The 14373-nt window shown below is 37.5% G+C and overlaps 1 protein-coding gene and 1 long non-coding RNA gene across 11 annotated transcripts in view; one reads left to right on the top strand and one right to left on the bottom strand.

Moving 5' to 3' along the window:
- SOX6 (SRY-box transcription factor 6) overlaps window positions 1-14373 on the bottom strand; it is a 671664-nt gene that overhangs the window by 497622 nt on the left and 159669 nt on the right. Inside the window, exon 4 of one of the 9 annotated variants that reach the window (XM_081541518.1) lies at window positions 13630-13775. The exons of the other annotated variants lie outside the window; for them this stretch is intronic. The gene's annotated coding sequence lies outside the window, so the exon portion shown is untranslated. The remainder of the gene's footprint in view (window positions 1-13629; window positions 13776-14373) is intronic. 9 annotated transcript variants of the gene reach the window in all.
- The window catches only part of LOC145526256 (uncharacterized), a 92965-nt gene that overhangs the window by 38836 nt on the left and 39756 nt on the right, over window positions 1-14373 (top strand). The window contains exons 2-5 of one of the 2 annotated variants that reach the window (XR_014068803.1): window positions 3387-3478; window positions 10161-10254; window positions 11396-11478; window positions 12453-12680. This is a non-coding gene — a long non-coding RNA (uncharacterized LOC145526256). Of the gene's footprint in view, window positions 1-3386; window positions 3479-10160; window positions 10255-11395; window positions 11479-12452; window positions 12681-14373 lie in introns of those variants that run through there. The other variant, XR_014068802.1, reaches the window with a different exon arrangement.

The raw sequence follows: 14373 nt of genomic DNA, 5'->3' as shown, positions 1-14373 counted from the left end.
CCATTTCCTTGCATAAAAATATGTCTACTAAGGTTCATTTTTACTGAGTGTAGCAGAAGTATCTGGGTCAATGCCAATTTTTAGTATGGAATCTTTGATTTTCTCTTTAAGTCATACCATGACTATAGACATATCTTACTCCCAAGAAGATACAAAGTAGGAAGCAACATTTCAACATTTTCCAAAAGTAAGACAATAGATTTCTTCTGAAAGCATGTGTTTGGTTTATGGGAGAAAGAGAGAGATGCAAGTAGGTAGAAAGGATGTTATTTTTCCATATTAACATTTTAATAAACAGAAACAAGTTCCATTTGCACCTTACCTAGGAGATACTTCCCTGGTGGCTCAGACGGTAAAGCGTCTGCCTACAATGTGGGAGACCCGGGTTCAATACCTGGGTGGGGAAAGTCTCCTGGAGAAGGAAATGGCAACCCACTCCAGTACTCTTGCCTGGAAAATCCCATGGACGGAGGAGCCTAGTAGGCTACAGTCCATGGGGTCACAAAGAGTCGGACACGACTGAGCGACTTCACTTCACTTAGGAGATTCAAGAATCTAAGAGAATGAAGGTGATAGTGGTGATTGTAAAGATTGCATATAAGAATGTTAAATGAAAGAAGTGACAGAGGAGACAAGATGATAGCGAGAAGAGTAGCAGGAGAGAGAGAAGGGGACCAGAGGAAAACCACAGGAGAGAAGGGAGATAGCAAAGAAGAGAAAAAGAGATGAAGGGATGAAAGAAACTGTCTAATATTAAACCTAGAAATTGTGGCAGGAATTGGGACAAAGGGGAAAGGTCATAAAGATCAACTGTACTCATTATTTTCTTTCTAAAAATATTTCTCTTTTCACAGAGAGTGATTGAAAAAAAATGAGAAAAGTCAATTACCTTCACAAATACTCATTTTATTTTGTTTGTTTGTTTGTTTGTTTTTGTCAGTCTTTTTGACTTAATTAGTTTCATAGAGCTGATAGTCCCACACCTTGCTAAAGAATTTCAGTGGCCACATTTCTGCATAGTGAAAGTGATCCCAAACAATTTTTCCAACGTATTACACATATAACAAGTTTTTCTTCAAAACCAGGCATGATGGTCATTTTTTCCTCTGTTTTTCTCTTTGACAAACATAGTTATTATAGAAAATGAAAGGAAAATTCCACTCTTCATTCATGTTTGAGTTCCTCTGACTTGTTAAACTGTCCTGGCCTGTAGCATAAGATGAACTAAAGAGCCTCTTGATGAAAGTGAAAGAGGAGAGTGAAAAAGTTGGCTTAAAACTCAACATTCAGAAAACTAGGATCATGGCATTTGGTCTCATCACTTCATGGCAAATAGATGGGGAAACAATGGAAACAGTGACAGATTTTATTTCTTTGGGCTCCAAAATCACTGCAGATGGTGACTGCAGCCATGAAATTAAAAGACGCTTGCTCCTTGGAAGAAAAGTTATGACCAACCTAGACAGCATATCAAAAAGCAGAGACATTACTTCGCCAACAAAGGTCCGTCTAGTCAAGGCTATGGTTTTTCCAGTAGTCATGTATGGATGTGAGAGTTGGACTATAAAGAAAGCTGAGTGCCAAAGAATTGATGCTTTTGAACTGTGGTATTGGAGAAGACTCTTGAGAGTCCCTTCGACTGCAAGGAGATCCAACCAGTTCATCTTAAAGGAAATCAGTCCTGAATATTCATTGGAAGGACTGATGTTGAAGCTGAAACTCCAATACTTTGGCCACGGGATGTGAAGAACTGACTCATTTGAAAAGACCCTGATTCTGGGAAAGATTGAAGGTGGGAGAAGGGGATGACAGAGGATGAGATGATTGGATGGCATCACCGACGGGATGGACATGAGTTTGAGTAAGCTCTGGGAGTTGGTGATGGACAGGGAAGTCTGGAGTGCTGCAGTCCATCGGGTTGCAAAGAGTCAGACATGACTGAGCGACTGAACTGAACTGTAGCATAAGATATAATCCCATGTATATCTATTTCTTTTTTTCCTTAAAAAGAAGACTGGCAAGATTTAATTATATAAGATTTAAATATGGAGAAGGAAATGGCAACCTACTCCAGTATTCTTGTCTGGGAAATCCCATAGACAGGGGAGCCTGTTGGGCTGTGGTCCATGGTCGCAAAGAGTTGGATGCGACTCAGCGACTAAACAACAAGATTTAAATAGAGCAGCAAGTTTTTATATTCATAGCTCTGGAGAGACAGGCTTTATTTCTTTTTTTCTTTCTTCTGTCCTTTCTTTTTCTACTTTTCTTTACAGAATGAAATTATTTCATAAAGAAGCTTCGACTTACATTATTAAAAATATATGGCAATCATCATAAGTCTGCTTTTTTTATGATATACATACTCTTCACAAAAGTACTTACCTTTTTCTCAGAGCTATAATTAAGAAGATATTAGAGTTGAGGGAAAAAGCATGGTCACGGAGCCAAACAATCTCAAATTTGAAATCAACCTCTATCATTTACTGTGTTGCTCAGTAAAGCTGATATACCTCGTGCGGGTGCTAAGTCGCTTCAGTCCTGTTGGACTGTGCAACCCTATGGACTATAGCCTGCCAGGCTTCTCTGTCCATGGGATTCTCTAGGCAAGCATCTTGGAGTGGGTTGCCATGCCCTCCTCCAGACGATTTTCTTGACTCAGGGATTGAACCCTTATCTCTTATGTCTCCTGCACTGGCAGACGGGTTCTTTACCACTAGCACCACCTGATATATCTAAGCCTCAATTTCATTAACTATAAAGATGGGTATAATAATAGTTTCTACCTTACAGGGTAATGATGAGGATTAAATAATAAAATTCTCATGGCATGTATGTATAAAGCATTAATACAACATCTGGCACAATTAAGCATTTAGTACACGGTGTTATTAACAGGTTGTATATGCCACTGTGCTTAGTTGCTCAGTCGTGTCTGCCTCTTTGAGATCCCATGGACTGTAGCCTGCCAGGCTCCTCTTGTCCTCTCCAGGCAAGAATACTGGAGTGGGTTGCCATGCCCTCCTACAAGGGATCTTCCCAACCCAGGGATTAAACCCAGGTCTCTCACATTGCAGGTAGAATCTTTACCATCTGAGCCACCAGAAAAGTTCATATATGCCACTAGTGGAGTACAAAATTTATCTTTCTAATGATAAATAGCCAATGGAATTAGTATCCTGCGTAGGAGATTCTGCTCTTTAAAAACAATGGTAAACCTGTACATCAACTTTACTCCAATAAAAAAAAAAATTGTAAACCAAAGAACATGCAGATCAAATCTTTTTTAAAAGGTGCTTCCTTAAATGTAATATTTTTCAAACTAGGTTGAATGAGTGATAGAGTTAATTTCCTAAGTACCAATCAGTATTTTTTTTTTTATTAAAAAGGAGAGAAGGGAACAGAGGAGAGAGGAAGCAAAAGAAGAAAAGGCTAAAAGGGGGAAGAAAAGAGAAAATAAAAAATGTTACACATATTAAGAGTAAGTATTGTTCATGTAAATTTTTGATTGTATACTGGATCAGATTTGAAATTCACTTCTTACTCTGAATCACATTCAAAAAAGTCTGAAAGCCTCCTAACTTAATGGAAACTAGAACATGTGAATCAGTGAGATGTTGTATAACAGGAAAAGAGCCAAATAACCACCTTGCTCACTCAAAGATTTCTCTAATTCATGTAGTGTAGCAATTGAAGCCATCTAGTGCCCTTCTAGATATCCTGTGATATCTTCTTTGAAATACTATAGACAGAAGTAGCTACCTATCAGAGATTATCCAAGAGCAAGAGGGTAAGATTAGATGGCTTCTGAATAACCTGGCCTGTCTCTTGAGAAACCTGTATACAGGTCAGGAAGCAACAGTTAGAACTGGACATGGAACAGCAGACTGGTTCCAAACAGGAAAAGGAGTATGTCAAGGCTGTATATTGTCACCCTGCTTATTTAACTTATATGCAGAGTACATCATGAGAAACGCTGGACTGGAAGAAACACAAGCTGGAATCAAGATTGCTGGGAGAAATATCAATAACCTCAGATATGCAGATGACACCAACCTTATGGCAGAAAGTGAAGAAGAACTAAAGAGCCTCTTGATAAAAGTGAAAGAAGAGAGTGAAAAAGTTGGCTTAAAGCTCAACGTTCAGAAAACTAAGATCATGGCATCTGGTCCCATCACTTCATGGCAAATAGATGGGGAAACAGTGGAAACAGTGTCAGATTTTATTTTGGGGGGCTCCAAAATCACTGCTGATGGTGATTGCAGCCATGAAATTAAAAGACGCTTACTCCTTGGAAGGAAGGTTATGGCCAATCTAGATAGCATATTTAAAAGCAGAGACATTACTTTGCCAACAAAGGTCCGTCTAGTCAAGGCTATGGTTTTTCCAGTGGTCATGTATGGATGTGAGAGTTGGATGGTGAAGAAAGCTGAGCGCCGCAGAATTGATGCTTTTGAACTGTGGTGTTGGAGAAGACTCTTGAGAGTCCCTTGGACTGCAAGGAGATCCAATCAATCCATCCTAAAGGAGATCAATTCTGGGTGTTCATTGGAAGGACTGATGTTGAAGCTGAAACTCCAATACTTTGGCCACCTCATGCGAAGAGTTGACTCATTGGAAAAGACCCTAATGCTGGGTAGGATTGGGGGCAGGAGGAGAAGGGGATGACAGAGGATGAGATGGTTGGATGGCATCACCAACTCGATGGACATGGGTTTGGGCAGACTCCGGGCATTGGTGATGGACAGAGAGGCCTGGTGTGCTGCAATTCATGGGGTAGCAAAGAGTCAGACACAACTGAGCAACTGAACTGAACTGAACTGAACTGAATAACCATCCTAGCACTAGGACCATGAAGCAAGCAGTAAAGTAAAATGAAGAAAAGTTAATAAAATTAAAGGATTTAAGATATTTTGGGGTTTCTCTTGTGGCTCATCTGGTAAAGAATCTTCCTGCAATGTGGGAGACCTGGGTTTGATCCCTGGGTTTGGAAGATTCCCCTGGAGAAGGGAAAGACTACTCACTCCAGTATTCTGGCCTGGAGAATTCCCTGGACTGTATAGTCCATGGGGTCGCAAAGAGTCGCACATGATTGAGCGACTTTCACTTTCACTTTCAAGATATTTTTTCACATTCAATAAATTCAGGCACTTACAAATAAAAGATCAATAAAATGTATCTTCTAAAAATCTGATGGATTTGTGGAATAACCAGACAGCAAAATGCCACTCAGTATGCTTTACTTAAAGAAATAGTTATATTTATCTCTTTTTTTGCAAGATATGTAGGGTGTGTGTGGGTTTGGGGTGGTGGACAAGGAGAGAAGCATTCAAGAGGAAGGTGCATATAAGTGGTTGTGTTCACTTCAGTCTTATTTCAAACCAAACCAGTATGGTGGTCAGCTGTCAGCCAAAGAGAACAGGGGCAGGAACAGAGCCAATCAAGCTGTGTTAAGTAACCTAATCATTCCATAGAAATCTGTACAGCTCTTGTTCTCTGGCAGTACAGCTGGCAACAGCACAGCAGTAATTTGAGGGGTTTTCTATAGGGTGCTTATGAGTTTGATTTCACTGTTGGCTTCTTGCCATTGCAACCTATACACTGGGTAGTTCTGTTTGTGAGTTACCCAACTATGTGCTTAGATGATAAAGAATCAGAATTTTTTCACTTGGTAGGCATGAAGTCATCTGAGTTTTCACTTTGCCAAATGTGTCTTTTTTTTTTCTTCCAAACTACCCAGGTTAAGAAAAATACATGGTTTGTATTGCCAAGGACTTCCCCCTACACTTTGAGCCCTGTATTTCTTTGGGAAACTAAATTCTATTCTCCCTATAATTCATCAAACTGTTTTCTCTGACAACTTAAATCTTTAGAGCCTTTTAAAATACCACTTCTCTCATTTTCTCCCCACTACTCTCCTTTTTTCATACTTTCCCCTTGGCAATCAAAAAATACATATAATTTGCCAAATTTGAAGTAAAAGGGATGAATATAATTCAACTGCTGAGGTTCAAGATGATGTTTTACATGTGACCAAATGAATTTTCCATTACCCAGTGGCACCTTCATATGACTTTCTTGAGATACTCTCAAAGGACATAATGTAGTTAAACAGTAATGTTACATAAACAGCTGACAGTGTACAGCAAATCCAGGTTTTGCTTTTTGAAACTTCTGGGAATTTCTTTTTCCCAATATTTTTGATCTGTGGTTGGTTGAATCTGCATATCCAGAATCCTTGGAGAAGGAGAGTCACCTGTATTTAATTTTGAGTCAATCTCAGCTCCTTCCTATATGCATATATCACTTCATCTTATATAAACCTAATCAATAATACATTCCAAAACTGTTCTGATAATAGAAAGTGAACTACTATCACCATTGTGACCATTTAAAAAACAAAGGCCAAAATTATGGAAGTGGGTTTGAGGAGAAAGTAGAAGAAATACAATGAAAATACTTGGACTATACTCTAAAGCATGGTGAAGGAGAAGTATTGATCTCTACCCTTTTGGCTCATCGGTGTAAAATCAGAAAGTGCTCCTTCTTCATTCTCAAAACATATCAACCTTCAACAGGATGCCCTTTATTTGTTAGCAGATACACATCTCCATGGGCTTCCCAGGTGGCTCAGTGGTAAAAAAAAAATCCACATGCCATTGCAGGGGGTGCAGCTTCCATCTCTGGAGAAGGAAACGGCAACCCACTCTGGTATTCTTGCCTGGGCAATCTCATGGACAGAGGAGCCTGGCAGGCTACAATCCGCCGGACTGCAAAAGAGTCAAACATGACTTAGTGACTAAACAGCAACATTGTCCATCTCCATGCCAGGGCCATCATGATCTTCCATTCCCTCTTACTTCAGCCAGGACACCCAGTTACTTTCCATAGCTAAGGACAGCAAGAAGTCCTCCCAAATTCCATTTCAAGGAGTCTTTCATTTTCACTGTATGCACTGGTAGTAGAAGTAGGAAATGTCAAATCCCACCATCAGAAATTGGTCAAAAGAAAGTTATTAAAGCCAGATTTTAAAATGAGATTTCATACCAAAACAACACAACAGGTAGCAGTTAGCTACTATCATACTCTCAATAGTATAATTCAGTCATATTATAAGGTTAAATTAGAGAAGGAAATGGCAACCCAGTCCAGTATTCTTGCCTGGAGAATCCAATGGACAGAGGTGCCTGGCAGGCTACAGTCCATTGGGTCGCAAGAGTCAGACACAACTTAGTGACTAAACCACCACCACATAAGGCTAAATGGATTTCAGTAAGTTGCCCAAGTAATCAAATCACCATCTATAACACGTTTTCTATAAAAATACCCATTCCAAATTCCAAACAACAAACTTACTGAACTTCCCCCATTAGTTAGTTGGAAATTGCCTACAAATACATCCCTGTGCATACTTCAAAGAAGCTTTTTGGAATATAGATTTAAAAAATACTTAAAAACAAGTAACTAACTATTAGCCTTTTTAAAGAAGGTCACAGGCTTTACTTCCTCATTTACTATATATGAAGTCGGGGATTTTCAAATACAATACTTGGAAGTATGCATGAAAAGTGATTATTAGTGGCTATTATGATTATTAGTGGCTATTAACACATTGTTAATATGATGACAACAAGAGCTATAATCATGCCAATCCTATGAATTGTGGGTGATGGGGAAAATATATACATTTTCTTATACTGTATATATTATTATGTTCTCCTGAATATAAGTGATTCAGATGCTTTCTAAAAAAGTACACAAAGTTTCTAAGCTGAGGGCACTAAGAAAGTTAGCACAAGTTCAAGTCAACCCATTCCTATAAAAATTTGAGAGAAATAACTAAACACATATTCAACCATCTATATAACTCAGTACCTTGTTTTCACACATGAGCAATCCATAAAGATGCCGTATGAGCAGACCTTTGAACATCTAGCATCAGAACTTCTTATAAAGCCACCAAATGTACTGCACTGATATGATGCCTAATGATCTTCTAATAAAAGCCAATTTCAAATAATTAAGAAAAAACAAGCTTGCTATAAAAAGGCAAACAATGTTCATAGACAGCCTGGATTCAAAGGAAAGATGGGTGGGCATAAATTACATGTTTATAAAAAAATAACACATGAACTCTTTGGTAGATAGAACAGAATTTCATTTAAGAAACTTGGTTGGGGGAGAAGGGGCAATATTTAGGCTTTGTCCTGAGTTAGCACAAAGCATAACTGAATACATCATTGCTCTTATATTTAACACAAATAAGATATTGAGGGGCTTCCCAGTGGCTCAGCGGTAAAGAATCCGCCTGCCAATGGAGGAGACGTGGGTTCAGTCTCTGGGTTGGGAAGATCCCCCGGAAATGTAAATGGCAACCCACTCCAGTATTTTTGCCTGGGATATCCTATAGACAAAGTCCACAGGGTCATGAAAGAGTTGGACATGACTTAGCAGCTAAACAACAAAAATACTGAGACTTGTAGAATGAAGTCAGAAGTACTGCCTGTAACCAACTGCACTATGACATTCTCATTCATCTGCTGAGCCTGAATTCCCACAGCAGCTGAAGACTTTGATGACTCAGGACTTCCAAACCTTCCCCCTGAAGACATTGCTAGTGGACACCACATTGCACATTCTCCTAACTCATTCTTCACCCACCCCTCTCTGCCATCAGTAATCATTTTGCCAGTAATCCCTTCAGCCACAGAAGTTGTACATTAAAATCAGAGCCCTGCTAAGCATCTCTGTCAGTTCTGCTAGAGATGGAAGGTCCACTCATTCAGTTGCGCCCATTGGAATAGTTTCTCATTCTGGGTATTGTGCATTCTAAACAACTGCGAGAGTTGGACTATAAAGAAAGCTGAGCACTGAAGAATTGATGCTTTTGAACTGTGGTGCTGGAGAAGACTCTTGAGAGTCCCTTGGACTGCAAGGAAATCCAACCAGTCCGTCATAAAGGAGATCAGTCCTGGGTGTTCGTTGGTAGGACTGATGTTGAAGCTGAAACTCCAATACTTTGGCCACCTCATGCAAAGAACTGACTCATTGGAAAAGACCCTGATGCTGGGAAAGATTGAGGGCAGGAGGAGAAGGGGACGACAGAGTATGAGATGGTTGGATGGCATCACCGACTCAATGGGCATGAGTTTGGGTAGGCTCTGGGAATTGGTGATGGACAGGGAGGCCTGGTGTGCTGCGATTCATGGGGTCGCAAAGAGTTGGACACAACTGAGCGACTGAACTGAACTGAACTGAAACCACCGTGAGGTCTCCATTGAAGAAGCATGTTTAAGTGGTATGTCCTTGTTTGTTTGTGTCTGGACAGAAGTGTCAGTGTATGTGTGTTGTGTGTTAACACTATGTGTATTTATCTAAGCACATATTTAAACATTTGAGGGTATAAGAGCCACATGGAACTGAGTTTATCATTTTCCTCTTAAAGTACATAATACAGACAAATAGCTACAACTAATATATAAGCATTTTATAAAATAAATCATTGTCTTTGTGTGGAGGAACTTATTAATAGGACAAGAGGGCAGGCCTCTTGCACATCGGTTGGGATGAGAGGGGAGAACACAGTGTTCTTTCTTTGCACCAAAATAGTAAGTTAGAAAACAAATCTGTCTGGAAAAAAATTATCACAGGTTGTGCCAGAAGAAGAGGAGCTAGGAAAGTTTGAGGTATCTTATCAAGAAAAACTGACCGCAAGTCTTCATATTAGACTGTATATGTCTATCTACTAAAGTTTTACAGGAATGAAGAAACTTTCTTACCAAGAAAGTTAAGTTCAAATGAAATGCTGCTCATCAAAAATGACTCTAAAGAAGGTATAACGTTTTCATCAGTGGCTTTAAGAAAACAATTTATAGTGCTTTAAGTGAAATAAGGGTAAGTGGCATTCCATTGCAATGTGCTGCTATGGCCTATATGCCTTGAACTATACAAATGACATTTCCTGGGACTTTGCTTTCTCTTAGAAAGGAAAACAGGAAGAAGAATTTTTACATGAGGCATAAGGCAAGAAATGGACATATAAATAACTGCTAGCTCACTGTAAAAGATCCCTGAAGAAAGGGAAGAAACCCAGGAGGTGTGTGCATCAAATAAAAATGGAGAATATGGCTATATTTCAGCTCAAACCAATATTCCCTTTTCAGGAATCATCCCCTCTGGCTCACTGCTGACAATGCATAGACAACATATGAGTGAGACAAGTTCATGAGTAAGATGAAAAGGGATGCTCCATGGCAGGTAAATAAATTTGTTTCCACTGAGATAATTATTCTTACCATGTGTCACTGCTCTCATGGCATAAACAGGACAGGTGATGACATCCTATAAAATGAAATTTTTATTCCTATAGTCCTGACACCAAGATATATAAGTCATTCAGCCCTCATGAATTTTCTTTTGCTCTGAAGCTTTGAGTGAGTTTTTGCTTTTATTGTTGTTCTTGTTTCTTGTCTTTTAAAAAAATGCTGTCATCAACTAGGCAATACTGTTAAGAGAGTAGGGTGGAAAATGGGACTGTCATTATTTTAGGCTACCTGACCCTATATAAGAATTACATATGTTATTATGTGGGATGGCTGAAAATAGCTATTTTACTTGAATTATTTAAAGTTAACATCTGCATCATATAATCTCTATGCAATATCTACATCCTCAAATCAAAGCCCTGTCCCAAACCTCACGTCTTTTCAGACCTAACCTAGGCAAGAAATAAGGAATCACAAGTCTTTGTACCAACAAATAATTTTTCCAACTATAATTCATTAGTACCTTATTCCAAAAGCATATGAATACTTATAAGATGGTTAATCCTCATTAAAAACTAAGATTACATGACATAATTACATGTAAATAAGAAAAATGAATTAAACTCTTACCCTTTCCTATGTTGGGCACTAGTTGTGAATCATATATACAATTAGAGTTATATTGCTAAGCTAAAAATATTGGTAAAGATCTAAAAATGACAAACAGTGCCTTTTAAATTAATGTCTTATTAGTTGAGTGAAGTACACTGACAAAGAATAATTTATGCTTATTCAAACTGCACTCGACATCTTCAGGTGTTTCCAAATGAGCTCACAGAAGAGTGATTAAATGCATCTGATAACAAGCCACACATTGCTGAAATTACTTACCGCCTCATTTTATGATTAATTAAACATGTAGATTAAAGTTGCAAAAGAATTTAGATTAATGAGCAAGTTAAGTCTTGCTGATATAAGTGAATTGGGAATTGGATGCTCTGTGGAACTTTATAAACATGCATTTTATAATGAATAAGACAAGGCTACATGCAGAATCGTGGCCACCAGGGCCTTTTGACGATGCAGTCTTTTTTAACATGGTTTGACAGCTTTCAAATAACATTCTTCTATAGGCTTTAAACTTTGTGCTTTGCTGTAAAACACAAGACTACATAACTCGTGTACCAGGAGTACGATTATTTTCGAGCTCTCCAAGGTAATGACCCCCTGTAGCAGCAGCTGTTCAGATAAAATTACAAGCTCAATTGTTATTTTAATCAGAGATAGTTTTGTAGTTAAAAGCAGTTATGAAAGTTGTAAAATTATGTGACACGTCATCAGTACCTTCTCTTCAACACTCTTTTCTCCAAAAGTAAAACCATCCCAAAAAAGTCATAGCTTTCCAGAGGACTTAGTAAAAAAAAAAAAAAAGAATGCTTAGTCATTCATAAAATATTCAAAGCCATTTATTAGTGAAGTTTCTGTGGTAGGAAAGGTAATATTTAAATTTATGACGACTCTTATCAGCTCCAAGATTGTGTCAAAATATCTGCTAGGGTTTGCTGCTGCTTAGTCACTCAGTCGTGTCTGACTCTTTGTGACCCCATAGACTGTAGCCTGTGAGGCTTCTCTCTCCATGGGGATTCTCCAAGCAAGAGTACTGGAATGGGTTGCCATGATCTCCTCCAGGGGATCTTCCCGACCCAGGAATCGAACCAGAGTCTCCTGCATTACAGGCAGATTCTTCACCAGCTGAGCTACCAGGGAAGATTCCACTAGGGTTTGCTGAGTATCCAATTTTTCTCTTTTAAAATCAGCTTTACCTAATCTGTGCCAAAAGCCAAGTTGGACTTTATGATTTTCCAGTGCAAGAGCAAGTCAAGCTGTTCACAAAGATATAGTGCATTCTCCTTTGCAAGGGATATAGAAGTGGCAAGAAACTGAACCAAAGTTACCAAAGTAGATTTTGGTTTAAAACCTATTCCCTTTTTATTCTAAGCTTGTAGCACAATATCATTTATTACAACTATAACATAATGAAACCATTCCTGCAAATTATTTGAATGGATCCAGTCTGCTATCTAAAATGCACCTCTAATTCTCTTCTACTTATTTTCAGACCTTATGTATAATTCACTTCTTGGCAAGATGAGATTTTTATAGTGTTATTTTTTTTTCCTTTTAATTCAGATTTATCATACTCAAAATATATACCAAGAAAACTATGGAATTTTTTACATAAGGATCAAAAGGAGCTGTTTCATGACACAGGTAGCAAATTATCATTATTAACCCCACATATTTATCATGTGGACATAATTGCCCATTTGAAGATATATGTGAATGAAAATACAATATTGAGACGTAAGTCTGACTATTTTGAAATTTATTAAAAGCATATAAGCAATCAAAATAAAATAGTATCCATTTGATTTGTTTATTTGCTTCCAGTGTTAAGTTGATGTCTTTCACCAAGTAATATAAATCACGTTTTATCACCACAAAAAGTTTTTTTTTTAATTTATAAGCTTTTTCCCTTTGCAGCTCAATTTGAATATAACAGTAAGAATTTCTAGGTAGAAATACAGACCCAAATACTTCAAAGGCCAAATAATATCATTTTTCTTCACATAAAAATTTAAATTCTTCATTTATACCCTTTAAAAGAAGAAAATTTACAACAAAGTGGTAATACTAGCCTAAAAGATGCTATGTTAGAGATCTAAAAATAATTCTTTTGTGATCATAAAATGTATCTGGATATGTGCCAGAAGGACATAGCTTATTTAAACAGCTCAACAAGTCACCAAATTTTAAGGAGCAAGATCTTTCCACTCCAGTCACTGCCATGTTATTTCTAGGGCCCACAAATTATGAGGTGTGTCCTAGAGTTACTAATAATTAAATGGAATTGTGTCATTACTGTGGCATTTTAATGCAAGAAGATACTTTTATTTACCCATGAAAGCAATATTTGTAAAATACTGAATATATTTAGCTATTATATATACTTATTATTAGAACGTTTTAAGTTTTATTATAAATGCTTTATACAGTTTACCAACATAGATTACATAAATTTACCGGTGATTTAAAGTTAGGAGTTATATGTTTAGCTGAAATACCAAAATAGGTACTTTACATTCAAATTATGAATAAACGGGCGATTTAAAATATCACAAATCAGCCTTAATGCACTATAAGAATTCTTAACCATTATTTCTTTAAATCAAGATGGCAATTTATTGTAAAACATTTTCTTTTATTTCACAACACATAGTTATGTGTTCATAGCTATGAACCTCACTACAAAGTGATTATTTTCTTCATTTCATCCATAGTTTGAAAAAAGTATAAAAATACTCACCAGAAACTAAAATTAGATGACTAAACTCATTTTCACATGTGATTGGGCCCAGGTTTGCCAAGATGAACTACGAATGCATTAATATCCACAATACTGCCAAATGTTGAATTATTAATATTGTCGGGTCCTTGGTTTCAGTTCATGCCCTGTTGAGGAGTTTTGTGACATTCATCAAAACTCAGCCTCTCAACATATTTACAAGTATCCTGGAGGCAACATGTCTTAAACTAAAACTAAGGTCACTTTCAACCACGCAAACTGTCATCAAGGCCAGACTAAGACTCATAAATGCAAGAACTAGTCTATAGTGAAAACAGCAGATGAAGTCAGGTGCCACCACATGCCAGATCCTTGCCAACTCAGCACCCAGAACTTGAGATACCAGGTAGATGATTAAAGGTGGTTCTTCATTTGGAAGGATTAGCAGCATTATGCACTATACCTATGAGTAGTATATGTCAATGCAAGTGTTCAACAGCCAAAAACAGTGCTGAAAATTGACTCCAAGACTACTACAGCTTATCAATTTTTATTCTACTGACTGCAAATTCTTTAGCTCTCTTAACCAAGCATGGAGTTAGCTAACTAGAAGAGTCCAGAATTTTTCCTTCAGTGGAAAAAAAAAAAGGTTACTCTGTTTTAGTTATTCTAAAACTCCTTTTAAAATCCATGTATCCAAAAATTTTTATAAGTGCACATTAATAATGGTCTTTTATAAACCAATTGGAGATTTAAAGTATGATT

The sequence above is a fragment of the Giraffa tippelskirchi genome, chromosome 11 (assembly GCF_054371585.1).
Source record: "Giraffa tippelskirchi isolate mGirTip1 chromosome 11, T2T-mGirTip1v1.2.pri, whole genome shotgun sequence".
Lineage (NCBI taxonomy): Eukaryota > Metazoa > Chordata > Mammalia > Artiodactyla > Giraffidae > Giraffa > Giraffa tippelskirchi.
This window is presented reverse-complemented; position numbering and strand designations above follow the sequence as displayed.